The 26,624-nt window shown below is 48.8% G+C and overlaps 1 protein-coding gene across 4 annotated transcripts in view; it reads right to left on the bottom strand.

The window, feature by feature from the left end:
- The window catches only part of LOC137341424 (protein HEATR9-like), a 143,147-nt gene that overhangs the window by 81,346 nt on the left and 35,177 nt on the right, over positions 1-26,624 (bottom strand). For all 4 annotated transcript variants that reach the window (XM_068004536.1, XM_068004539.1, XM_068004538.1 and 1 more), the window contains exon 2: positions 21,929-22,025. The gene's annotated coding sequence lies outside the window, so the exon portion shown is untranslated. The remainder of the gene's footprint in view (positions 1-21,928; positions 22,026-26,624) is intronic.

The raw sequence follows: 26,624 nt of genomic DNA, 5'->3' as shown, positions 1-26,624 counted from the left end.
GAGGTGTGAATGGAGGAGTGTGAATGGAGGAGTGTGAATGGAGAGGTGTGAATGGAGAGGTGTGAATGGAGAGGTGTGAATGGAGGAGTGTGAATGGAGGAGTGTAAATGGAGGAGTGTGAATGGAGGAGTGTGAATGGAGGAGTGTGAATGGAGAGGTGTGAATGGAGAGGTGTGAATGGAGGAGTGTGAATGGAGAGGTGTGAATGGAGGAGTGTAAATGGAGGAGTGTGAATGGAGGAGTGTAAATGGAGGAGTGTGAATGGTGAGGTGTGAATGGAGGAGTGTGAATGGAGGAGTGTGAATGGAGGAGTGTGAATGGAGGGGTGTGAATGGAGGGGTGTGAATGGAGAGGTGTGAATGGAGAGGTGTGAATGGAGGTGTGTGAATGGAGGAGTGTGAATGGAGGAGTGTGAATGGAGGAGTGTGAATGGAGAGGTGTGAATGGAGAGGTGTGAATGGAGGAGTGTGAATGGAGAGGTGTGAATGGAGGAGTGTAAATGGAGGAGTGTAAATGGAGGAGTGTGAATGGTGAGGTGTGAATGGAGGAGTGTGAATGGAGGAGTGTGAATGGAGGAGTGTGAATGGAGGAGTGTAAATGGAGGAGTGTGAATGGAGAAGTGTGAAAGGAAGAGTGTGAATGGACAGGTGTGAATGGAGAGGTGTGAATGGTGAGGTGTGAATGGAGGAGTGTGAATGGAGGAAGTGTGAATGATGAGTGAATGGAGGAGTGTGAATGGGAGGTGTGAATGGAGAGTGTAATGGAGAGTGTGAATGGAGAGAGTGTGAATGGAGCGAGTGTGAATGGAGGAGTGTGAATGGTGAGGTGTGAATGGAGGAGTGGTGAATGGAGGAGTGGTAATGGAGGAGTGTGAATGGAGGAGTGTGATGAGAAGTGTGAGGGGGTGAAGGGAGGGGTGGGGAATGGATGGAGGTGGGGAATGGAGGTGTGGGTGAATGAGGAGGGTGTAGGGGGTGTGATGGGAGGTGGAGGGAGGGGGTGTTGGGAGGAGGGGATGGTGGTGTGGTAGGGAGGTGGGGAAGGGAGTTGGTGTTGGGAGGTGGGTGATGGGTGGAGGGTGGAGGTATGAGGTGTGGTGGGTGGTAGTGGGAGGGGGTTGGGTGGAGGGGTTTGGCTGGGTAGGTGAGGGGGTTGGGGGTGGGGATAGGGTGGAGGGTGGGGTGGTGGGGTAGGGTGGTGGGTGTTGGTGGGGGGTTGGGTGGTGGGGTGTATGGGTGTGGGGGTTGGGTGGTGGGGGTTGGGTGTGGTAGGGTTGGGTGTGGGGTGTGGTGGGTGGGGTGGGGGTTGGAGGATGGGGTTGGGAGGTGGGGGATAGGGGAGAGGGGATCGGGTGGTGGGTAGGGTGTGGGGGGTTGGTGTGTGTGGGTTGGGAGTGGGTGGGTTGGGTGGTGGGGGTTGGGTGGGGGGGTAGGTGTGGGGGAGGAGTGTGAATGGAGGAGTGTGAATGGAGGAGTGTGAATGGAGAGGTGTGAATGGAGAGGTGTGAATGGAGAGGTGTGAATGGAGGAGTGTGAATAGAGGAGTGTAAATGGAGGAGTGTAAATGGAGGAGTGTGAATGGAGGAGTGTGAATGGAGAGGTGTGAATGGAGGAGTGTGAATGGAGAGGTGTGAATGGAGGAGTGTAAATGGAGGAGTGTGAATGGAGGAGTGTAAATGGAGGAGTGTGAATGGTGAGGTGTGAATGGAGGAGTGTGAATGGAGGAGTGTAAATGGAGCAGTGTAAATGGAGGAGTGTGAATGGAGGAGTGTGAATGGAGAGGTGTGAATGGAGGAGTGTGAATGGAGGAGTGTGAATGGAGGAGTGTGAATGGAGGAGTGTGAATGGAGGAGTGTGAATGGAGGAGTGTGAATGGAGAAGTGTGAATGCAGAGGTGTGAATGGAGGAGTGTGAATGGAGGAGTGTGAATGGAGAGGTGTGAATGGAGGAGTGTAAATGGAGGAGTGTGAATGGAGGAGTGTGAATGGAGAGGTGTGAATGGAGGAGTGTAAATGGAGGAGTGTGAATGGAGAAGTGTGAATGGAGGAGTGTGAATGGAGGAGTGTGAATGGAGAGGTGTGAATGGTGAGGTGTGAATGGAGAGGTGTGAATGGAGGAGTGTGAATGGTGAGGTGTGAATGGAGAGGTGTGAATGGAGGAGTGTAAATGGAGGAGTGTGAATGGAGAAGTGTGAATGGAGGAGTGTGAATGGAGAGGTGTGAATGGAGGAGTGTAAATGGAGGAGTGTGAATGGAGGAATGTGAATGGAGAGGTGTGAATGGAGAGGTGTGAATGGAGGAGTGTAAATGGAGGAGTGTGAATGGAGAAGTGTGAATGGAGGAGTGTGAATGGAGGAGTGTGAATGGAGAGGTGTGAATGGTGAGGTGTGAATGGAGAGGTGTGAATGGAGGAGTGTGAATGGTGAGGTGTGAATGGAGGAGTGTAAATGGAGGAGTGTGAATGGAGAAGTGTGAATGGAGGAGTGTGAATGGAGAGGTGTGAATGGAGAGGTGTGAATGGAGGAGTGTGAATGGAGGAGTGTAATGGAGGAGTGTGAATGGAGGAGTGTGAATGGAGAGGTGTGAATGGTGAGGTGTGAATGGAGGAGTGTGAATGGAGGAGTGTAAATGGAGGAGTGTGAATGGAGGAGTGTAATGGAGGAGTGTGAATGGAGGAGTGTGAATGGAGGAGTGTGAATGGAGGAGTGTAAATGGAGGAGTGTGAATGGAGGAGTGTGAATGGAGGAGTGTGAATGGAGGAGTGTGAATGGAGGAGTGTGAATGGAGGAGTGTAAATGGAGAGGTGTGAATGGAGAGGTGTGAATGGAGAGGTGTGAATGGAGAGGTGTGAATGGAGGAGTGTGAATGGAGGAGTGTGAATGGAGAGGTGTGAATGGAGAGGTGTGAATGGAGAGGTGTGAATGGAGGAGTGTGAATGGAGAGGTGTGAATGGAGGAGTGTGAATGGAGAGGTGTGAATGGAGGAGTGTAAATGGAGAGGTGTGAATGGAGAGGTGTGAATGGAGGAGTGTGAATGGAGAGGTGTGAATGGAGAGGTGTGAATGGAGAGGTGTGAATGGAGAGGTGTGAATGGAGAGGTGTGAATGGAGGAGTGTGAATGGAGGAGTGTGAATGGAGGAGTGTAAATGGAGGAGTGTGAATGGTGAGGTGTGAATGGAGGAGTGTGAATGGAGGAGTGTGAATGGAGGAGTGTGAATGGAGGGGTGTGAATGGAGGGGTGTGAATGGAGAGGTGTGAATGGAGAGGTGTGAATGGAGGTGTGTGAATGGAGGAGTGTGAATGGAGGAGTGTGAATGGAGAGGTGTGAATGGAGAGGTGTGAATGGAGGAGTGTGAATGGAGAGGTGTGAATGGAGGAGTGTAAATGGAGGAGTGTAAATGGAGGAGTGTGAATGGAGGAGTGTGAATGGAGAGGTGTGAATGGAGGAGTGTAAATGGAGGAGTGTAAATGGAGGAGTGTGAATGGAGGAGTGTGAATGGAGGAGTGTGAATGGAGGAGTGTGAATGGAGGAGTGTAAATGGAGGAGTGTGAATGGAGAGGTGTGAATGGTGAGGTGTGAATGGAGGAGTGTGAATGGAGGAGTGTGAATGGAGGAGTGTAAATGGAGGAGTGTGAATGGAGCGGTGTGAATGGTAAGGTGTGAATGGAGAAGTGTGAATGGAGGAGTGTGAATGGTGAGGTGTGAATGGTGAGGTGTGAATGGAGAGGTGTGAATGGAGGAGTGTGAATGGAGGAGTGTAAATGGAGGAGTGTGAATGGAGAAGTGTGAATGGAGGAGTGTGAATGGAGAGGTGTGAATGGAGAAGTGTGAATGGAGGAGTGTGAATGGAGGAGTGTGAATGGAGAGGTGTGAATGGTGAGGTGTGAATGGAGAAGTGTGAATGGAGGAGTGTGAATGGAGCGGTGTGAATGGTGAGGTGTGAATGGAGAGGTGTGAATGGAGGAGTGTGAATGGAGGAGTGTAAATGGAGGAGTGTGAATGGAGAAGTGTGAAAGGAAGAGTGTGAATGGACAGGTGTGAATGGAGAAGTGTGAATGGAGGAGTGTGAATGGAGGAGTGTGAATGGGAGGTGTGAATGGAGGAGTGTGAATGGAGAGGTGTGAATGGAGAAGTGTGAATGGAGAGGTGTGAATGGAGGAGTGTAAATGGTGAGTTGTGAATGGAGGAGTGTGAATGGAGGAGTGTAAATGGAGGAGTGTGAATGGTGAGGTGTGAATGGAGGAGTGTGAATGGAGAGGTGTGAATGGTGAGGTGTGAATGGAGGAGTGTGAATGGAGGAGTGTGAATGGAGGAGTGTGAATGGAGCAGTGTGAATGGAGAGGTGTGAATGGAGGAGTGTAAATGGAGAAGTGTAAATGGAGGAGTGTGAATGGAGGAGTGTGAATGGAGGAGTGTGAATGGAGGAGTGTGAATGGAGAGGTGTGAATGGAGAGGTGTGAATGGAGGAGTGTGAATGGAGGAGTGTGAATGGAGAGGTGTGAATGGAGAAGTGTGAATGGAGGAGTGTGAATGGAGAGGTGTGAATGGAGAAGTGTGAATGGAGGAGTGTGAATGGAGGAGTGTGAATGGAGAGGTGTGAATGGAGGAGTGTGATTGGAGGAGTGTGAATGGAGAGGTGTGAATGGAGAGGTGTGAATGGAGGAGTGTGAATGGAGAGGTGTGAATGGAGGAGTGTGAATGGAGGAGTGTGAATGGAGCAGTGTGAATGGAGGAGTGTGAATGGAGAGGTGTGAATGGAGGAGTGTAAATGGAGAAGTGTAAATGGAGGAGTGTGAACGGAGGAGTGTGAATGGAGGAGTGTAAATGGAGGAGTGTGAATGGAGGAGTGTGAATGGAGAGGTGTGAATGGAGGAGTGTAAATGGAGAAGTGTAAATCGAGGAGTGTGAATGGAGGAGTGTGAATGGAGAGGTGTGAATGGAGAGGTGTGAATGGAGAGGTGTGAATGGAGGAGTGTGAATGGAGGAGTGTAAATGGAGGAGTGTGAATGGAGGAGTGTGAATGGAGGAGTGTGAATGGAGGAGTGTGAATGGAGGAGTGTGAATGGAGGAGTGTGAATGGAGGAGTGTGAGTGGAGGAGTGTGAATGGAGGAGTGTGAATGGAGCGGTGTGAATGGAGAGGTGTGAATGGAGGAGTGTGAATGGAGGAGTGTGAATGGAGAGGTGTGAATGGAGAGGTGTGAATGGAGGAGTTTAAATGGAGAAGTGTGAATGGAGGAGTGTGAATGGAGGAGTGTGAATGGAGAGGTGTGAATGCAGAGGTGTGAATGGTGAGGTGTGAATGGTGAGGTGTGAATGGAGGAGTGTAAATGGAGAGGTGTGAATGGAGGAGTGTGAATGGAGGAGTGTGAATGGAGGAGTGTGAATGGAGAGGTGTGAATGGAGAGGTGTGAATGGAGAGGTGTGAATGGAGGAGTGTGAATGGAGAGGTGTGAGTGGAGGAGTGTGAATGGAGAGGTGTGAATGGAGGAGTGTCAATGGAGAGGTGTGAATGGAGAGGTGTGAATGGAGGAGTGTGAATGGAGAGGTGTGAATGGAGAGGTGTGAATGGAGAGGTGTGAATGGAGAGGTGTGAATGGAGGAGTGTGAATGGAGGAGTGGAAATGGAGGAGTGTGAATGGAGGAGTGTGAATGGAGGAGTGTGAATGGAGAGGTGTGAATGGAGGAGTGTAAATGGAGGAGTGTGATGGAGGAGTGTGAATGGAGGGGTGTGAATGGAGGGGTGTGAATGGAGGAGTGTGATGGAGGAGTGTAAATGGAGGAGTGTGAATGGTGAGGTGTGAATGGAGGAGTGTGAATGGAGGAGTGTGAATGGAGGAGTGTGAATGGAGGGGTGTGAATGGAGGGGTGTGAATGGAGAGGTGTGAATGGAGAGGTGTGAATGGAGGTGTGTGAATGGAGGAGTGTGAATGGAGGAGTGTGAATGGAGAGGTGTGAATGGAGAGGTGTGAATGGAGGAGTGTGAATGGAGAGGTGTGAATGGAGGAGTGTAAATGGAGGAGTGTAAATGGAGGAGTGTGAATGGAGGAGTGTGAATGGAGGAGTGTGAATGGAGGAGTGTGAATGGAGGAGTGTAAATGGAGGAGTGTGAATGGAGAGGTGTGAATGGTGAGGTGTGAATGGAGGAGTGTGAATGGAGGAGTGTGAATGGAGGAGTGTAAATGGAGGAGTGTGAATGGAGCGGTGTGAATGGTAAGGTGTGAATGGAGAAGTGTGAATGGAGGAGTGTGAATGGAGAGGTGTGAATGGAGAAGTGTGAATGGAGGAGTGTGAATGGTGAGGTGTGAATGGTGAGGTGTGAATGGAGGAGTGTGAATGGAGGAGTGTGAATGGAGGAGTGTAAATGGAGGAGTGTGAATGGAGAAGTGTGAATGGAGGAGTGTGAATGGAGAGGTGTGAATAGAGAAGTGTGAATGGAGGAGTGTGAATGGAGGAGTGTGAATGGAGGAGTGTGAATGGAGAGGTGTGAATGGTGAGGTGTGAATGGAGAAGTGTGAATGGAGGAGTGTGAATGGAGCGGTGTGAATGGTGAGGTGTGAATGGAGAGGTGTGAATGGAGGAGTGTGAATGGAGGAGTGTAAATGGAGGAGTGTGAATGGAGAAGTGTGAAAGGAAGAGTGTGAATGGACAGGTGTGAATGGAGAAGTGTGAATGGAGGAGTGTGAATGGAGGAGTGTGAATGGAGGAGTGTGAATGGGAGGTGTGAATGGAGGAGTGTGAATGGAGAGGTGTGAATGGAGAAGTGTGAATGGAGAGGTGTGAATGGAGGAGTGTGAATGGAGCAGTGTGAATGGAGAGGTGTGAATGGAGGAGTGTGAATGGAGGAGTGTAAATGGAGGAGTGTGAATGGAGGAGTGTGAATGGTGAGGTGTGAATGGAGGAGTGTGAATGGAGAGGTGTGAATGGTGAGGTGTGAATGGAGGAGTGTGAATGGAGGAGTGTGAATGGAGGAGTGTGAATGGGAGGTGTGAATGGAGGAGTGTGAATGGAGAGGTGTGAATGGAGAAGTGTGAATGGAGAGGTGTGAATGGAGGAGTGTGAATGGAGCAGTGTGAATGGAGAGGTGTGAATGGAGGAGTGTGAATGGAGGAGTGTAAATGGAGGAGTGTGAATGGTGAGGTGTGAATGGAGGAGTGTGAATGGAGGAGTGTAAATGGAGGAGTGTGAATGGTGAGGTGTGAATGGAGGAGTGTGAATGGAGAGGTGTGAATGGTGAGGTGTGAATGGAGGAGTGTGAATGGAGGAGTGTGAATGGAGGAGTGTGAATGGAGCAGTGTGAATGGAGAGGTGTGAATGGAGGAGTGTAAATGGAGAAGTGTAAATGGAGGAGTGTGAATGGAGGAGTGTGAATGGAGGAGTGTGAATGGAGAGGTGTGAATGGAGAGGTGTGAATGGAGGAGTGTGAATGGAGGAGTGTGAATGGAGAGGTGTGAATGGAGAAGTGTGAATGGAGGAGTGTGAATGGAGAGGTGTGAATGGAGAAGTGTGAATGGAGGAGTGTGAATGGAGGAGTGTGAATGGAGAGGTGTGAATGGAGGTGTGAATGGAGGAGTGTGAATGGAGAGGTGTGAATGGAGAGGTGTGAATGGAGGAGTGTGAATGGAGAGGTGTGAATGGAGGAGTGTGAATGGAGGAGTGTGAATGGAGCAGTGTGAATGGAGGAGTGTGAATGGAGGAGTGTGAATGGAGAGGTGTGAATGGAGGAGTGTAAATGGAGAAGTGTAAATGGAGGAGTGTGAACGGAGGAGTGTGAATGGAGGAGTGTAAATGGAGGAGTGTGAATGGAGGAGTGTGAATGGAGAGGTGTGAATGAAGGAGTGTAAATGGAGAAGTGTAATCGAGGAGTGTGAATGGAGGAGTGTGAATGGAGAGGTGTGAATGGAGAGGTGTGAATGGAGAGGTGTGAATGGAGGAGTGTGAATGGAGGAGTGTAAATGGAGGAGTGTGAATGGAGGAGTGTGAATGGAGGAGTGTGAATGGAGGAGTGTGAATGGCGGAGTGTGAGTGGAGGAGTGTGAATGGAGGAGTGTGAATGGAGCGGTGTGAATGGAGAGGTGTGAATGGAGGAGTGTGAATGGAGGAGTGTGAATGGAGGAGTGTGAATGGTGAGGTGTGAATGGAGGAGTTTAAATGGAGAAGTGTGAATGGAGGAGTGTGAATGGAGGAGTGTGAATGGAGAGGTGTGAATGCAGAGGTGTGAATGGTGAGGTGTGAATGGTGAGGTGTGAATGGAGGAGTGTAAATGGAGAGGTGTGAATGGAGGAGTGTGAATGGAGGAGTGTGAATGGAGGAGTGTGAATGGAGAGGTGTGAATGGAGGAGTGTAAATGGAGAGGTGTGAATGGAGGAGTGTGAATGGAGGAGTGTGAATGGAGGAGTGTGAATGGAGAGGTGTGAATGGAGGAGTGTAAATGGAGAGGTGTGAATGGAGAGGTGTGAATGGAGGAGTGTGAATGGAGGAGTGTGAATGGAGGAGTGTGAATGGAGGAGTGTGAATGGAGAGGTGTGAATGGAGGAGTGCAAATGGAGAGGTGTGAATGGAGAGGTGTGAATGGTGAGGTGTGAATGGAGAGGTGTGAATGGAGGAGTGTGAATGGAGTAGTGTGAATGGAGGAGTGTAAATGGAGGAGTGTGAATGGAGAGGTGTGAATGGAGAGGTGTGAATGGAGAGGTGTGAATGGAGGAGTGTAAATGGAGGAGTGTGAATGGAGGAGTGTAAATGGAGAGTGTGAATGGAGAGGTGTGAATGGTGAGGTGTGAATGGAGAGGTGTGAATGGAGGAGTGTAAATGGAGTAGTGTGAAAGGTGAGGTGTGAATGGAGAGGTGTGAATGGAGGAGTGTGAATGGAGGAGTGTGAATGGAGAGGTGTGAATGGAGGAGTGTGAATGGAGAGGTGTGAATGGAGAGGTGTGAATGGAGGAGTGTGAATAGAGAGGTGTGAATGGAGGAGTGTGAATGGAGGAGTGTGAATGGAGCGGTGTGAATGGTGAGTTGTGAATGGAGAAGTGTGAATGGAGGAGTGTGAATGGAGGAGTGTGAATGGAGGAGTGTGAATGGAGGAGTGTGAATGGTGAGGTGTGAATGGAGAAGTGTGAATGGAGGAGTGTGAATGGAGGAGTGTGAATGGAGCGGTGTGAATGGTGAGTTGTGAATGGAGAGGTCTGAATGGAGGAGTGTGAATGGAGGAGTGTAAATGGAGGAGTGTAAATGGAGGAGTGTGAATGGAGGAGTGTGAATGGAGAGGTGTGAATGGTGAGGTGTGAATGGAGGAGTGTGAATGGAGAGGTGTGAATGGTGAGGTGTGAATGGAGAAGTGTGAATGGAGGAGTGTGAATGGAGGAGTGTGAATGGAGCAGTGTGAATGGAGAGGTGTGAATGGAGGAGTGTAAATGGAGAAGTGTAAATGGAGGAGTGTGAATGGAGGAGTGTGAATGGAGGAGTGTGAATGGAGAAGTGTGAATGGAGGAGTGTAAATGGAGAAGTGTAAATCGAGGAGTGTGAATGGAGGAGTGTGAATGGAGAAGTGTGAATGGAGGAGTGTGAATGGAGGAGTGTGAATGGAGGAGTGTGAATGGAGGAGTGTGAATGGAGAGGTGTGAATGGAGAGGTGTGAATGGAGAGGTGTGAATGGAGGAGTGTAAATGGAGGAGTGTGAATGGAGAGGTGTGAATGGAGGAGTGTAAATGGAGTAGTGTGAAAGGTGAGGTGTGAATGGAGAGGTGTGAATGGAGGAGTGTGAATGGAGGAGTGTGAATGGAGAGGTGTGAATGGAGGAGTGTGAATGGAGAGGTGTGAATGGAGAGGTGTGAATGGAGGAGTGTGAATGGAGAGGTGTGAATGGAGGAGTGTGAATGGAGGAGTGTGAATGGAGCGGTGTGAATGGTGAGTTGTGAATGGAGAAGTGTGAATGGAGGAGTGTGAATGGAGGAGTGTGAATGGAGGAGTGTGAATGGAGGAGTGTGAATGGTGAGGTGTGAATGGAGAAGTGTGAATGGAGGAGTGTGAATGGAGGAGTGTGAATGGAGCGGTGTGAATGGTGAGTTGTGAATGGAGAGGTCTGAATGGAGGAGTGTGAATGGAGGAGTGTAAATGGAGGAGTGTAAATGGAGGAGTGTGAATGGAGGAGTGTGAATGGAGAGGTGTGAATGGTGAGGTGTGAATGGAGGAGTGTGAATGGAGAGGTGTGAATGGTGAGGTGTGAATGGAGAAGTGTGAATGGAGGAGTGTGAATGGAGCAGTGTGAATGGAGCAGTGTGAATGGAGGAGGAGTGTAAATGGAGAAGTGTGAATGGAGGAGTGTGAATGGAGGAGTGTGAATGGAGGAGTGTGAATGGAGAAGTGTGAATGGAGGAGTGTAAATGGAGAAGTGTAAATCGAGGAGTGTGAATGGAGGAGTGTGAATGGAGAAGTGAATGGGTGTGAATGGAGGAGTGTGAATGGAGGAGTGTGAATGGAGGAGTGTGAATGGAGGAGTGTGAATGGAGAGGTGTGAATGGAGGAGTGTGAAATGGAGGAGTGTGAATGGAGGAGTGTGAATGGAGGAGTGTGAATGGAGGAGTGTGAATGGAGGAGTGTGAATGGAGGAGTGTGAATGGAGGAGTGTGAATGGAGGAGTGTGAATGGAGGAGTGTGAATGGAGAGGTGTGAATGGAGAGGTGTGAATGGAGGGGTGTGAATGGAGGGGTGTGAATGGAGAGGTGTGAATGGAGGAGTGTGAATGGAGGAGTGAATGGAGAGGTGTGAATGAGGAGTGTGAATGGAGGAGTGTGAATGGAGAAGTGTGAATGGAGGAGTGTGAATGGAGAGGTGTGAATGGAGAGGTGTGAATGGAGAGGTGTGAATGGAGGAGTGTGAATGGAGGAGTGTGAATGGAGAGGTGTGAATGGAGAAGTGTGAATGGAGGAGTGTGAATGGAGGAGTGTGAATGGAGAGGTGTGAATGGAGAAGCGTGAATGGAGGAGTGTGAATGGAGAGGTGTGAATGGAGAAGCGTGAATGGAGGAGTGTGAATGGAGGAGTGTGAATGGAGGATTGTGAATGGAGCAGTGTGAATGGAGGAGTGTGAATGGAGAGGTGTGAATGGAGAGGTGTGAATGGAGGAGTGTGAATGGAGGAGTGTGAATGGAGAGGTGTGAATGGAGAAGTGTGATGGAGGAGTGTGATGGGGAGTGTGATGGGGAGTGTGATGGGGAGTGTGATGGGGAGTGTGATGGGGAGTGTGATGGGGAGTGTGATGGGGGGTGTGATGGGGAGTGTGATGGGGAGTGTGATGGGGAGTGTGATGGGGAGTGTGATGGGGAGTGTGATGGGGAGTGTGATGGGGAGTGTGATGGGGGGGTGATGGGGAGTGTGATGGGGGGTGTGATGGGGAGTGTGATGGGGAGTGTGATGGGGGAGTGTGATGGGGGTGTGATGGGGAGTGTGATATGTGAATGGAGGAGTGTAAATGGAGGAGTGTGAATGGAGGAGTGTGAATGGAGGAGTGTGAATGGAGGAGTGTGAATGGAGAGGTGTGAATGGAGAGGTGTGAATGGAGGAGTGTAAATGGAGAGGTGTGAATGGTGAGGTGTGAATGGAGAGGTGTGAATGGAGAGGTGTGAATGGAGGAGTGTGAATGGAGAGGTGTGAATGGTGAGGTGTGAATGGTGAGGTGTGAATGGAGAGGTGTGAGTGGAGGAGTGTGAATGGAGAGGTGTGAATGGAGGAGTGTAAATGGAGAGGTGTGAATGGAGAGGTGTGAATGGAGGAGTGTGAATGGAGAGGTGTGAATGGAGAGGTGTGAATGGAGGAGTGTGAATGGAGGAGTGTGAATGGAGGAGTGTGAATGGAGAGGTGTGAATGGAGAGGTGTGAATGGAGGAGTGTGAGTGGAGGAGTGTGAATGGAGAGGTGTGAATGGAGGAGTGTAAATGGAGAGGTGTGAATGGAGAGGTGTGAATGGAGAGGTGTGAATGGTGAGGTGTGAATGGTGAGGTGTGAATGGAGAGGTGTGAATGGAGGAGTGTGAATGGAGAGGTGTGAATGGAGAGGTGTGAATGGAGGAGTGTAAATGGAGGAGTGTGAATGGAGAGGTGTGAATGGAGAGGTGTGAATGGAGGAGTGTAAATGGAGAGGTGTGAATGGAGAGGTGTGAATGGAGGAGTGTGAATGGAGGAGTGTGAATGGAGAGGTGTGAATGGAGGAGTGTGAATGGAGAGGTGTGAATGGAGGAGTGTGAATGGAGGAGTGTGAATGGAGAGGTGTGAATGGAGGAGTGTAAATGGAGAGGTGTGAATGGAGACGTGTGAATGGAGGAGTGTGAATGGAGGAGTGTGAATGGAGGAGTGTGAATGGAGGAGTGTGAATGGAGGAGTGTGAATGGAGGAGTGTGAATGGAGGAGTGTGAATAGAGAGGTGTGAATGGAGGAGTGTGAATGGAGGAGTGTGAATGGAGGAGTGTGAATGGAGGAGTGTGAATGGAGGAGTGTGAATGGAGAGGTGTGAATGGAGGAGTGTGAATGGAGGAGTGTGAATGGTGAGGTGTGAATGGAGAGGTGTGAATGGAGGAGTGTGAATGGAGAGGTGTGAATGGAGAGGTGTGAATGGAGGAGTGTGAATGGAGAGGTGTGAATGGAGGAGTGTGAATGGAGAGGTGTGAATGGAGGAGTGTGAATGGAGGAGTGTGAATGGTGAGGTGTGAATGGAGAGGTGTGAATGGAGGAGTGTGAATGGAGGAGTGTGAATGGAGGAGTGTGAATGGTGAGGTGTGAATGGAGAGGTGTGAATGGAGGAGTGTGAATGGAGGAGTGTGAATGGAGAGGTGTGAATGGAGGAGTGTGAATGGAGTAGTGTGAATGGAGGAGTGTGAATGGAGGAGTGTGAATGGAGGAGTGTGAATGGAGGAGTGTAAATGGAGGAGTGTGAATGGAGAGGTGTGAATGGAGAGGTGTGAATGGAGGAGTGTGAATGGAGGAGTGTGAATGGAGAGGTGTGAATGGAGGAGTGTGAATGGAGGAGCGTGAATGGAGAGGTGTGAATGGAGAGGTGTGAATGGAGGAGTGTGAATGGAGGAGTGTGAATGGAGGAGTGTGAATGGAGAGGTGTGAATGGAGAGGTGTGAATGGAGGAGTGTGAATGGTGAGGTGTGAATGGAGAGGTGTGAATGGAGAGGTGTGAATGGAGGAGTGTGAATGGAGGAGTGTGAATGGAGGAGTGTGAATGGAGAGGTGTGAATGGAGAGGTGTGAATGGAGAGGTGTGAATGGAGGAGTGTGAATGGAGAGGTGTGAATGGAGGAGTGTGAATGGAGGAGTGTGAATGGTGAGGTGTGAATGGAGGAGTGTGAATGGAGGAGTGTGAATGGAGAGGTGTGAATGGTGAGGTGTGAATGGAGAGGTGTGAATGGAGGAGTGTGAATGGAGGAGTGTGAATGGAGAGGTGTGAATGGAGGAGTGTGAATGGAGAGGTGTGAATGGAGGAGTGTGAATGGAGAGGTGTGAATGGTGAGGTGTGAATGGTGAGGTGTGAATGGAGGAGTGTGAATGGTGAGGTGTGAATGGTGAGGTGTGAATCGAGGAGTGTGAATGGAGAGGTGTGAATGGAGAGGTGTGAATGGAGGAGTGTGAATGGAGAGGTGTGAATGGAGGAGTGTGAATGGAGGAGTGTAAATGGAGGAGTGTGAATGGAGGAGTGTGAATGGTGAGGTGTGAATGGAGGAGTGTGAATGGAGGAGTGTGAATGGAGAGGTGTGAATGGAGGAGTGTGAATGGAGAGGTGTGAATGGAGAGGTGTGAGTGGAGGAGTGTGAATGGAGGAGTGTGAATGGAGGAGTGTGAATGGAGAGGTGTGAATGGAGAGGTGTGAATGGAGGAGTGTGAATGGTGAGGTGTGAATGGAGGAGTGTGAATGGAGGAGTGTAAATGGAGAAGTGTAAATGGAGGAGTGTAAATGGAGAAGTGTAAATCGAGGAGTGTGAATGGAGGAGTGTGAATGGAGAGGTGTGAATGGAGGAGTGTGAATGGAGGAGTGTGAATGGAGGAGTGTGAATGGAGAGGTGTGAATGGAGAGGTGTGAATGGAGGAGTGTGAATGGAGAGGTGTGAATGGAGAGGTGTGAATGGTGAGGTGTGAATGGTGAGGTGTGAATGGAGAGGTGTGAGTGGAGGAGTGTGAATGGAGAGGTGTGAATGGAGGAGTGTAAATGGAGAGGTGTGAATGGAGAGGTGTGAATGGAGGAGTGTAAATGGAGAGGTGTGAATGGTGAGGTGTGAATGGTGAGGTGTGAATGGTGAGGTGTGAATGGAGAGGTGTGAATGGAGAGGTGTGAATGGAGGAGTGTGAATGGAGAGGTGTGAATGGTGAGGTGTGAATGGTGAGGTGTGAATGGAGAGGTGTGAATGGAGAGGTGTGAATGGTGAGGTGTGAATGGTGAGGTGTGAATGGAGAGGTGTGAGTGGAGGAGTGTGAATGGAGAGGTGTGAATGGAGAGGTGTGAATGGAGAGGTGTGAATGGAGGAGTGTAAATGGAGAGGTGTGAATGGAGAGGTGTGAATGGAGAGGGGTGAATGGAGGAGTGTGAATGGAGGAGTGTGAATGGAGGAGTGTGAATGGAGGAGTGTGAATGGAGGAGTGTGAATGGAGAAGTGTGAATGGAGGAGTGTGAATGGAGGAGTGTGAATGGAGGAGTGTGAATGGAGAAGTGTGAATGGAGGAGTGTAAATGGAGGAGTGTGAATGGAGGAGTGTGAATGGAGAGGTGTGAATGGAGAGGTGTGAATGGAGAGGTGTGAATGGAGGAGTGTGAATGGAGTAGTGTGAATGGAGGAGTGTGAATGGAGGAGTGTGAATGGAGGAGTGTGAATGGAGAGGTGTGAATGGAGAGGTGTGAATGGAGGAGTGTGAATGGAGTAGTGTGAATGGAGGAGTGTGAATGGAGGAGTGTGAATGGAGAGGTGTGAATGGAGAGGTGTGAATGGAGAGGTGTGAATGGAGGAGTGTGAATGGAGGAGTGTAAATGGAGGAGTGTGAATGGAGAGGTGTGAATGGAGGAGTGTAAATGGAGGAGTGTGAATGGTGAGGTGTGAATGGTGAGGTGTGAATGGAGAGGTGTGAATGGAGGAGTGTGAATGGTGAGGTGTGAATGGAGAGGTGTGAATGGAGGAGTGTGAATGGAGAGGTGTGAATGGAGGAGTGTGAATGGTGAGGTGTGAATGGAGAGGTGTGAATGGAGAGGTGTGAATGGAGAGGTGTGAATGGAGGAGTGTGAATGGTGAGGTGTGAATGGAGAGGTGTGAATGGAGGAGTGTGAATGGAGAGGTGTGAATGGTGAGGTGTGAATGGAGAGGTGTGAATGGAGAGGTGTGAATGGAGGAGTGTGAATGGTGAGGTGTGAATGGAGAGGTGTGAATGGAGGAGTGTGAATGGAGGAGTGTGAATGGAGAGGTGTGAATGGAGGAGTGTGAATGGAGGAGTGTGAATGGAGAGGTGTGAATGGTGAGGTGTGAATGGAGGAGTGTGAATGGAGAGGTGTGAATGGAGGAGTGTGAATGGAGGAGTGTGAATGGTGAGGTGTGAATGGAGAGGTGTGAATGGAGGAGTGTGAATGGTGAGGTGTGAATGGTGAGGTGTGAATGGAGGAGTGTGAATGGAGAGGTGTGAATGGAGATGTGTGAATGGAGGAGTGTGAATGGAGAGGTGTGAATGGAGGAGTGTGAATGGAGGAGTGTGAATGGAGTAGTGTGAATGGAGAGGTGTGAATGGAGAGGTGTGAATGGAGGAGTGTGAATGATGAGGTGTGAATGGAGGAGTGTGAATGGAGAGGTGTGAATGGAGGAGTGTGAATGGAGGAGTGTGAATGGAGGAGTGTGAATGGAGGAGTGTGAATGGAGGAGTGTGAATGGAGAGGTGTGAATGGAGAGGTGTGAATGATGAGGTGTGAATGGAGGAGTGTGAATGGAGGAGTGTGAATGGAGAAGTGTGAATGGAGAGGTGTGAGTGGAGGAGTGTGAATGGAGGAGTGTAAATGGAGGAGTGTGAATGGAGAAGTGTGAATGGAGAGGTGTGAATGGAGAGGTGTGAATGGAGGAGTGTGAATGGTGAGGTGTGAATGGTGAGGTGTGAATGGAGGAGTGTGAATGGAGGAGTGTGAATGGAGAGGTGTGAATGGAGAGGTGTGAATGGAGGAGCGTGAATGGAGAGGTGTGAATGGAGGAGTGTGAATGGAGGAGTGTGAATGGAGGAGTGTGAATGGAGAGGTGTGAATGGAGAGGTGTGAATGGAGAGGTGTGAATGGAGGAGTGTGAATGGAGGAGTGTGAATGGAGAGGTGTGAATGGAGAGGTGTGAATGGAGAGGTGTGAATGGAGGAGTGTGAATGGTGAGGTGTGAATGGAGAGGTGTGAATGGAGGAGTGTGAATGGTGAGGTGTGAATGGAGAGGTGTGAATGGAGGAGTGTGAATGGTGAGGTGTGAATGGAGAGGTGTGAATGGAGGAGTGTGAATGGAGGAGTGTGAATGGAGAGGTGTGAATGGAGAGGTGTGAATGGAGGAGTGTGAATGGAGAGGTGTGAATGGAGGAGTGTGAATGGAGGAGTGTGAATGGAGAGGTGTGAATGGAGAGGTGTGAATGGTGAGGTGTGAATGGAGAGGTGTGAATGGAGAGGTGTGAATGGAGGAGTGTGAATGGAAGAGTGTGAATGGAGAGGTGTGAATGGAGAGGTGTGAATGGAGAGGTGTGAATGGAGAGGTGTGAATGGAGGAGTGTGAATGGAGAGGTGTGAATGGAGGAGTGTGAATGGAGAGGTGTGAATGGAGAGGTGTGAATGGTAAGGTGTGAATGGAGGAGTGTGAATGGTGAGGTGTGAATGGAGAGGTGTGAATGGAGGAGTGTGAATGGTGAGGTGTGAATGGAGAGGTGTGAATGGAGAGGTGTGAATGGAGAGGTGTGAATGGAGAGGTGTGAATGGTAAGGTGTGAATGGAGGAGTGTGAATGGAGAGGTGTGAATGGAGAGGTGTGAATGGAGAGGTGTGAATGGAGAGGTGTGAATGGAGAGGTGTGAATGGTAAGGTGTGAATGGAGGAGTGTGAATGGAGAGGTGTGAATGGAGAGGTGTGAATGGAGGAGTGTGAATGGTGAGGTGTGAATGGAGAGGTGTGAATGGTAAGGTGTGAATGGAGGAGTGTGAATGGTGAGGTGTAAATGGAGGAGTGTGAATGGAGAGGTGTGAATGGAGGAGTGTGAATGGTGAGGTGTGAATGGAGAGGTGTGAATGGAGGAGTGTGAATGGAGAGGTGTGAATGGAGAGGTGTGAATGGAGAGGTGTGAATGGAGGAGTGTGAATGGAGGAGTGTGAATGGAGAGGTGTGAATGGAGAGGTGTGAATGGAGAGGTGTGAATGGAGGAGTGTGAATGGAGGAGTGTAAATGGAGGAGTGTGAATGGAGAGGTGTGAATGGAGAGGTGTGAATGGAGGAGTGTGAATGGTGAAGTGTGAATGGAGAGGTGTGAATGGAGAAGCGTGAATGGAGGAGTGTGAATGGAGGAGTGTGAATGGAGGAGTGTGAATGGAGAGGTGTGAATGGAGGAGTGTGAATGGAGGAGTGTGAATGGAGGAGTGTGAATGGTGAGGTGTGAATGGTGAGGTGTGAATGGAGAGGTGTGAATGGAGGAGTGTAAATGGAGGAGTGTAAATGGAGGAGTGTGAATGGAGGAGAGTGAATGGAGGAGTGTGAATGGAGGAGTGTGAATGGAGGAGTGTGAATGGAGGAGTGTAAATGGAGGAGTGTGAATGGAGAGGTGTGAATGGAGGAGTGTGAATGGAGGAGTGTGAATGGAGGAGTGTGAATGGAGAAGTGTGAATGGAGGAGTGTGAATGGAGAGGTGTGAATGGAGGAGTGTAAATGGAGGAGTGTAAATGGAGGAGTGTGAATGGTGAGGTGTGAATGGAGAGGTGTGAATGGAGGAGTGTGAATGGAGGAGTGTAAATGGAGGAGTGTAAATGGAGGAGTGTGAATGGAGGAGTGTGAATGGTGAGGTGTGAATGGTGAGGTGTGAATGGAGAGGTGTGAATGGAGGAGTGTGAATGGAGAGGTGTGAATGGTGAGGTGTGAATGGAGGAGTGTGAATGGAGAGGTGTGAATGGAGGAGTGTGAATGGAGAGGTGTGAATGGAGGAGTGTGAATGGAGAGGTGTGAATGGAGGAGTGTGAATGGAGGAGTGTGAATGGAGGAGTGTGAATGGAGAGGTGTGAATGGAGGAGTGTGAATGGAGAGGTGTGAATGGAGAGGTGTGAATGGAGGAGTGTGAATGGTGAGGTGTGAATGGAGAGGTGTGAATCGAGGAGTGTGAATGGAGAGGTGTGAATGGAGAGGTGTGAATGGAGGAGTGTGAATGGAGAGGTGTGAATGGAGAGGTGTGAATGGAGAGGTGTGAATGGAGGAGTGTGAATGGAGAGGTGTGAATGGAGGAGTGTGAATGGAGGAGTGTGAATGGAGGAGTGTGAATGGAGAGGTGTGAATGGAGAGGTGTGAATGGAGGAGTGTGAATGGAGAGGTGTGAATGGAGGAGTGTGAATGGAGGAGTGTGAATGGAGAGGTGTGAATGGAGGAGTGTGAATGGAGGAGTGTGAATGGAGAAGTGTGAATGGAGAGGTGTGAATGGAGGAGTGTGAATGGAGAAGTGTGAATGGAGGAGTGTGAATGGAGGAGTGTGAATGGAGAGGTGTGAATGGAGAGGTGTGAATGGTGAAGTGTGAATGGAGGAGTGTGAATGGAGAGGTGTGAATGGAGAGGTGTGAATGGAGGAGTGTGAATGGAGGAGTGTGAATGGAGAGGTGTGAATGGAGGAGTGTGAATGGAGAGGTGTGAATGGAGAGGTGTGAATGGAGAGGTGTGAATGGAGGAGTGTGAATGGAGAGGTGTGAATGGAGAGGTGTGAATGGAGAGGTGTGAATGGAGGAGTGTGAATGGAGGAGTGTGAATGGAGGAGTGTGAATGGAGGAGTGTGAATGGAGAGGTGTGAATGGAGGAGTGTGAATGGAGGAGTGTGAATGGAGGAGTGTGAATGGAGAGGTGTGAATGGAGGAGTGTGAATGGAGGAGTGTGAATGGAGGAGTGTGAATGGAGGAGTGTGAATGGAGGAGTGTGAATGGAGGAGTGTGAATGGAGAGGTGTGAATGGAGAGGTGTGAATGGAGGAGTGTGAATGGAGAGGTGTGAATGGAGGAGTGTGAATGGAGAGGTGTGAATGGAGGAGTGTGAATGGAGAGGTGTGAATGGAGGAGTGTGAATGGAGAGGTGTGAATGGAGGAGTGTGAATGGAGAAGTGTGAATGGAGGAGTGTGAATGGAGGAGTGTGAATGGAGAGGTGTGAATGGAGAAGTGTGAATGGGGAGGTGTGAATGGAGAGGTGTGAATGGAGAGGTGTGAATGGAGAGGTGTGAATGGAGGAGTGTGAATGGAGAGGTGTGAATGGAGGATTGTGAATGGAGAAGTGTGAATGGGGAGGTGTGAATGGAGAGGTGTGAATGGAGAGGTGTGAATGGAGAGGTGTGAATGGAGGAGTGTGAATGGAGAAGTGTGAATGGAGGAGTGTGAATGGAGGAGTGTGAATGGAGAGGTGTGAATGGAGAAGTGTGAATGGGGAGGTGTGAATGGAGGAGTGTGAATGGAGGAGTGTGAATGGAGAGGTGTGAATGGAGAAGTGTGAATGGGGAGGTGTGAATGGAGGAGTGTGAATGGAGGAGTGTGAATGGAGAGGTGTGAATGGAGAAGTGTGAATGGAGAAGTGTGAATGGAGGAGTGTGAATGGAGAAGTGTGAATGGAGAGGTGTGAATGGAGGAGTGTGAATGGAGAGGTGTGAATGGAGAAGTGTGAATGGGGAGGTGTGAATGGAGGAGTGTGAATGGAGAGGTGTGAATGGAGGAGTGTGAATGGAGGAGTGTGAATGGAGGAGTGTGAATGGAGGAGTGTGAATGGAGGAGTGTAAATGGAGAAGTGTGAATGGGGAGGTGTGAATGGAGGAGTGTGAATGGAGGAGTGTGAATGGAGAGGTGTGAATGGAGAGGTGTGAATGGAGAAGTGTGAATGGGGAGGTGTGAATGGAGGAGTGTAAATGGAGAGGTGTGAATGGAGAGGTGTGAATGGAGAGGTGTGAATGGAGGAGTGTGAATGGAGAGGTGTGAATGGAGAGGTGTGAATGGAGGAGTGTGAATGGAGAAGTGTGAATGGGGAGGTGTGAATGGAGGAGTGTGAATGGAGGAGTGTGAATGGAGAGGTGTGAATGGAGAAGTGTGAATGGAGAAGTGTGAATGGAGGAGTGTGAATGGAGAAGTGTGAATGGAGAGGTGTGAATGGAGGAGTGTGAATGGAGAAGTGTGAATGGAGGAGTGTGAATGGAGGAGTGTGAATGGAGAGGTGTGAATGGAGAGGTGTGAATGGTGAAGTGTGAATGGAGAGGTGTGAATGGAGGAGTGTGAATGGAGGAGTGTGAATGGAGAGGTGTGAATGGTGAAGTGTGAATGGAGAGGTGTGAATGGAGGAGTGTGAATGGAGGAGTGTGAATGGAGAGGTGTGAATGGTGAAGTGTGAATGGAGAGGTGTGAATGGTGAAGTGTGAATGGTGAGGTGTGAATGGAGGAGTGTGAATGGAGAGGTGTGAATGGAGGAGTGTGAATGGTGAAGTGTGAATGGAGAAGTGTGAATGGAGGAGTGTGAATGGAGGAGTGTGAATGGAGAGGTGTGAATGGAGAGGTGTGAATGGAGGAGTGTGAATGGAGGAGTGTGAATGGTGAGGTGTGAATGGAGAGGTGTGAATGGTGAAGTGTGAATGGAGAGGTGTGAATGGAGGAGTGTGAATGGTGAGGTGTGAATGGAGAGGTGTGAATGGTGAAGTGTGAATGGAGAGGTGTGAATGGAGGAGTGTGAATGGAGGAGTGTGAATGGAGAGGTGTGAATGGTGAAGTGTGAATGGAGAGGTGTGAATGGAGAGGTGTGAATGGTGAAGTGTGAATGGAGAGGTGTGAATGGAGAGGTGTGAATGGAGGAGTGTGAATGGAGAGGTGTGAATGGAGAGGTGTGAATGGAGAGGTGTGAATGGAGGAGTGTGAATGGTGAAGTGTGAATGGAGAGGTGTGAATGGAGGAGTGTGAATGGAGGAGTGTGAATGGTGAAGTGTGAATGGAGGCGTGTGAATGGAGAGGTGTGAATGGTGAAGTGTGAATGGAGAGGTGTGAATGGAGAGGTGTGAATGGAGAGGTGTGAATGGAGAGGTGTGAATGGAGAGGTGAGTTGAGTTGCTAAGAGATGAAATTTCATAAGCACAAGTGGAGAGAGCACAGTTCCCCTGCAGAGGGCTGAAGTCCTGAACTGTAGCTAATTACAATGTGATTAACTTACAATCAACCAGCCACTGCTGGCTGTAGTCTGATGAATCTGTACTTATTGTACCGTATGAGTTATCTGATTTTACCATCACACAGGACATTTTACACTACACACATTTACCAGGCTGTGCCAACACATAGGGCTTCCGATTTTCTCCTTGCTTCACCCATTGCGTTTTCTGGGAACTGGGCAAAAAGAGACAAAATTCTCAAAAAAAGGAGAGAACAAAAAAAAAAGGCATCCTGTGATCTCACTCCTGCCACAGTCCTTGTACACTCTACCCTCTCATGGACTCCACCCACACATTTAATCTACTTCCACACGCACTTTAGCCTATCATGGATTCTACCCACCCATTTAATCTCCCTTCACAGCCCATGTACACTCTAACCTATAGTGGAAAGTTAAAGGAAAATAAGTGTATGAGAGTATAGAGTAATGGGACGATACCAATGAAATATATATAATTTTCAAAAATGCAATGTGGCTGCGACACGCCTGAATGTCCCAAGTCACCCACAGCACGTCGGGAGACTCAGGAATGAAGTGACACCCACCAGGTTTCAGGTTCATTTGCAGACTGTTGTTCAGGGCTATTTTTCATCAAGACGCAGGTTTTGGGCTCATGCTGGTGGCTGACAGGGCTCACAGTATCTGCAAAGAGAAAAGAGACAGCTTCATGTTTCAGGTCTGGGCCCTTGCCGTTATCTGACGGTATGGGGCCAGCTTCCCCTCGCTTGCTGCATTCAGCACTTGCAGTCATTCATTCAGCTACTACCCTCCTGCCCTCTGAAACTCTACCCAGTTATCTCCATCATGCCACTTCCCTCTGTGCTTTCAAAACCTGCTCAAAACCTCCCTTTTTGAATGTGCCTCCACTTACCTATCTACCCTCTACTTTCTTTTTCATCCTTTTCCCATGTTTGCGATAAAGTGCTTTGCGAGATTTCCCTGCTCTTCAGGAGGGCATGTCGTCTGTAGAACAGAATATTGGAGCTTAGGAAGAACATGCGAGGAAAGTTCAGAGGAGAACTGACCATAGTTGTACCAATAAAACAGAGAGAGAGACAAGAAAGGCTGTGATAGCGAGGAAGAAGTCAAAGGTTAAAGAAAGAACTTGCATTTCTATAGCGCCTTTCATGACCTGAGGATGAACTAAAATGCTTTACAGCCAATGAAGTACTTTTGAAGTGTAGTCACTGTTGTAATGTAGGCAAATGCAGCAGCCTATTTGCACACAGCAAGATCCCACAAATAGTAAAGAGATAAATGCCTGGTTAATCTGTTTTAGTGATGTTGGTTGAGGGATAAAAATTGGCCAGGACACCAGGAGAACTCCCTTGCTCTTCTTTGATTAATGTATGTAAGGAATCTTACAACACCAGGTTATAGTCCAACAGTTTTTATTTGAAAATCACAAGCTTTCGGAGGCTTTCTCCTTCATCAGGTGAGTGTGGGATTCCACGAAAGGTACCGCATATATAGTCAGAGAACAATGCCAGGTGATTACAGATAATCTTTCCAACTGCCCGTTGTCAAGGCAATCAAAGGAGTCGAATAGTGTTCGGACAGAGAAACATTACATACAGGACTACTGAATATACAAACGGTCAGAACCCAAAGACAGAGAGAGAGAGAGAGAGACAGAGAGAGAAACATCCGAAAGGAAGAGAAAGAGAGAGAATGACCAGTTGTATTAAAAACAGATAACTCTTTTTTCGCTGGTGTGGTTACGTGTAGCGTGGCATGAACCCAAGATCCCGGTTGAGGCCGTCCTCATGGGTGCGGAACTTGGCTATCAATTTCTGCTCGACGATTTTGCGTTGTCGTGTGTCTCGAAGGCCGCCTTGGAGAACGCTTACTCGAAGATCGGTGGCTGAATGTCCTTGACTGCTAAAGTGTTCCCCGACTGGGAGGGAACCCTCCTGTTTGGCGATTGTTGCGCGGTGTCCGTTCATCCGTTGTCGCAGTGTCTGCATGGTCTCGCCAATGTACCATGCTCCGGGGCATCCTTTCCTGCAACGTGTGAGGTAGACAACGTTGGCCGAGTCACAGGAGTATGAACCATGTACCTGGTGGGTGGTGTCCTCTCATGTGATGGTGGTATCTGTGTCGATGATCTGGCATGTCTTGCAGAGGTTGCCGTGGCAGGGTTGTGTGGTGTTGTGGACGCTGTTCTCCTGAAAGCTGGGTAATTTGCTGCGAACGATGGTCTGTTTGAGGTTAGGTGGCTGTTTAAAGGCGAGTAGTGGAGGCGTGGGGATGGCCTTAGCGAGGTGTTCGTCGTCATCGTCGTCAAACAGACCATCATTCGCAGCAAATTACCCAGCTTTCAGGAGAACAGCGTCCACGACACCACACAACCCTGCCACGGCAACCTCTGCAAGACATGCCAGATCGACACAGATACCACCATCACACGAGAGGACACCACCCACCAGGTACATGGTTCATACTCCTGTGACTCGGTACAACATTGTCTACCTCATACGTTGCAGGAAAGGATGCCCCGGAGCATGGTACATTGGCGAGACAATGCAGACACTGCGACAACGGATGAACGGACACCGCGCAACAATCGCCAGACAGGAGGGTTCCCTCCCAGTCGGGGAACACTTCAGGAGTCAAGGTCATTCAGCCACCGATCTTCGGGTAAGCGTTCTCCAAGGCGGCCTTCGAGACACACGACAACGCAAAATCGTCGAACAGAAATTGATAGCCAAGTTCCGCACCCATGAGGACGGCCTCAACCGGGATCTTGGGTTCATGTCATGCTACACGTAACCCCACCAGTGAAAAAAGAGTTATCTGTTTTTAATACAACTGGTCATTCTCTCTTTTTCTCTTCCTTTCGGATGTTTCTCTCTCTCTCTCTCTCTCTGTCTTTGGGTTCTGACCGTTTCTATATTCAGTAGTCCTGTATGTAATGTTTCTCTGTCTGAACACTATTCGACTCCTTTGATTGCCTTGACAACGGGCAGTTGGAAAGATTATCTGTAATCACCAGGCATTGTTCTCTGACTATATATGCGGTACCTTTCATGGAATCCCACACTCACCTGACGAAGGAGAAAGCCTCCGAAAGCTTGTGATTTTCGAATAAAACTGTTGGACTATAACCTGGTGTTGTAAAATTCCTTACATTTGTCCACCCCAGTCCATCACCGGTATCTCCACATCTTGATTAATGTAGTGGGATCTTTTACATCCACCTGAGGGGGCAGATGGGGACTCGGTACAACGTCTCATCCAAAAGATGGCACCTCCCACAGTGCAGCACTCCCTCAGTACTGCACTGAAATGTCAACCTGGATTATGTGCTGAAGACTCTGGAGTGGTGAACGCACAACCTTCTGTCTCAGAGTCAAGAGAGTGATAAATTATCAAATAAGAAGCCTTTTCTTGTATCCTGCCAAGAATGTGAGGGACCTGCTCGAAGAGCCTCCCCAGATACTAGAGCAGTTTTCATGTATTGGGTGGACTTGGGCCTTCTCGAGAGTTAAGAACTGTTAAGGGAAAAAGAAGGGTTTAGCACAAAAGTGAAACTGAGGCAGTTTTAGCAATGGAGGAGGTGAGAGCTCCACTTGTGCTCAGAGATGATGCCAGTGATGTAGATGGATGAAGAAGGACCAAAAGCCATCAAACGAAAGAGGCGGTTGTTGTTGGTTGGACATTTAGAATCCACGCCTTTGAAGAATTGAAAGCACAAGATTTTCATTGTACCATCAAATTGCCTGAAGGAAATCAAGATATGCAGATTCAACCATCGCATTTCAAGAGGAATGGAAGTTTTGAGCAATGAGGGGCTGTGATAAGAAGGATGTTGGTGAATGCAGAATAGAATTATTAGCAAAAGAGGGGACAGGGTTGGATGGTGAATGGAGGAAGTCAGTGATATGAAAACAAACAGAATGGTAGAGAAGTCAGAGTCCTGGGCAGCCATAAGTTTGATGAAAAAACATAAAAGACCATATAATGATTAGTTGTGCAGTGTGCTTCCTTCAACCCTGTCAAGAGCTTTGGAGAAAGTGTCCATCAACAGAGATCCAGAGATGCAGAACACAAGCAAGGAGAACGAACACTAGAGGAGTGGACCTGCTGAACCCGTACAAGGGTTATGGATTGGGCCAGAAGTTCCAAGGCTGAAGGACAAATTGAGAGCTAACAGCAGCTTTCAGAACTTAAGGACAATGGTGTGTTGGGCTGCATTTGGAAGGGCAAGTGGGATCGGCTGATTATGAGGAAATTTCCAGGGAGGAGGAATGATGAACTTTGAGACAGGGAGAGTGAAGATACGGCAGTGTAGGGTGAGTTAAGTAAGATAGGAGGGATAGATCAGGACCAGGACCTGACTGAAGTTCAGAGAATGGAAGACCAACAGATGTTGGGAGGATAAACCTAATGTTGCTCATCGTCAGGGCCAGTGATTTACAGTGACTTTCAGTCAAATTCCATTTAGATCCACAAGGGATCTTGGAGCCATCACAGTCCAGGTGCTGCACTGAAAATGGATGTTTTAAAGCAGCACAGTTAAATATTCAGGTCTCCCTGTCAGCACACTCTGCGTTGGATTTGTTTGTCCAACACTACACCAACAAAATACGACTACAGTCACAGTGACTGGCAATATGTTTTAAGCTATTCCTAGTCACCACTTCCCCTGTGGAGATTGGCATTGTAACATCTCTAAAACACTGTCAAAGATGAACTGCAAGAATCAAGGGGACTGGGAACAGCTACAAATGTATATATGTTAATATATATCAAGGTACAAATGCCAGTGATTGAGATGGGTATCACAGTTTGGGGTGGAAACCTGGTCTGTTAGGTTTCTACCCCTCATAATTTGCCTGAGAAATTGTGTCAGAGGGGATGGGGAGTGGACATTTCTTAGGCCCATCCCCCCTAACATCACTTTGAATGGGGTGAGGTTGGGTGATGTGGAAGAGCAAAGGGATTTGGGGGTTCAGGTTCACAAGACATTAAGAGCATCAGGCCATAAAAAAACTAATGGAATCCTGGGTTTTATGGCAAGAGGTATAGAATATAAAAGTCGATGTATAACAGTGAATCTATATAAAACCTTGGTCAGACTTCATCTGGAGTGCTGTGCACAGTTTTGGGCTCCACACTATAGGAAGGATGTTGAACAATAGAGAGGGGACAGCGCAGATTCACTGGGATGCTGCCTGGTAGGAGGAGCTGCAAATATGAAGAAAGTCTTCAAAAAAATTGGGGCTGTTCTCATTAGAA

Source organism: Heptranchias perlo, chromosome 23 (genome assembly GCF_035084215.1).
Source record: "Heptranchias perlo isolate sHepPer1 chromosome 23, sHepPer1.hap1, whole genome shotgun sequence".
In the NCBI taxonomy this organism is placed as follows: Eukaryota; Metazoa; Chordata; class Chondrichthyes; order Hexanchiformes; family Hexanchidae; genus Heptranchias; species Heptranchias perlo.
This window is presented reverse-complemented; position numbering and strand designations above follow the sequence as displayed.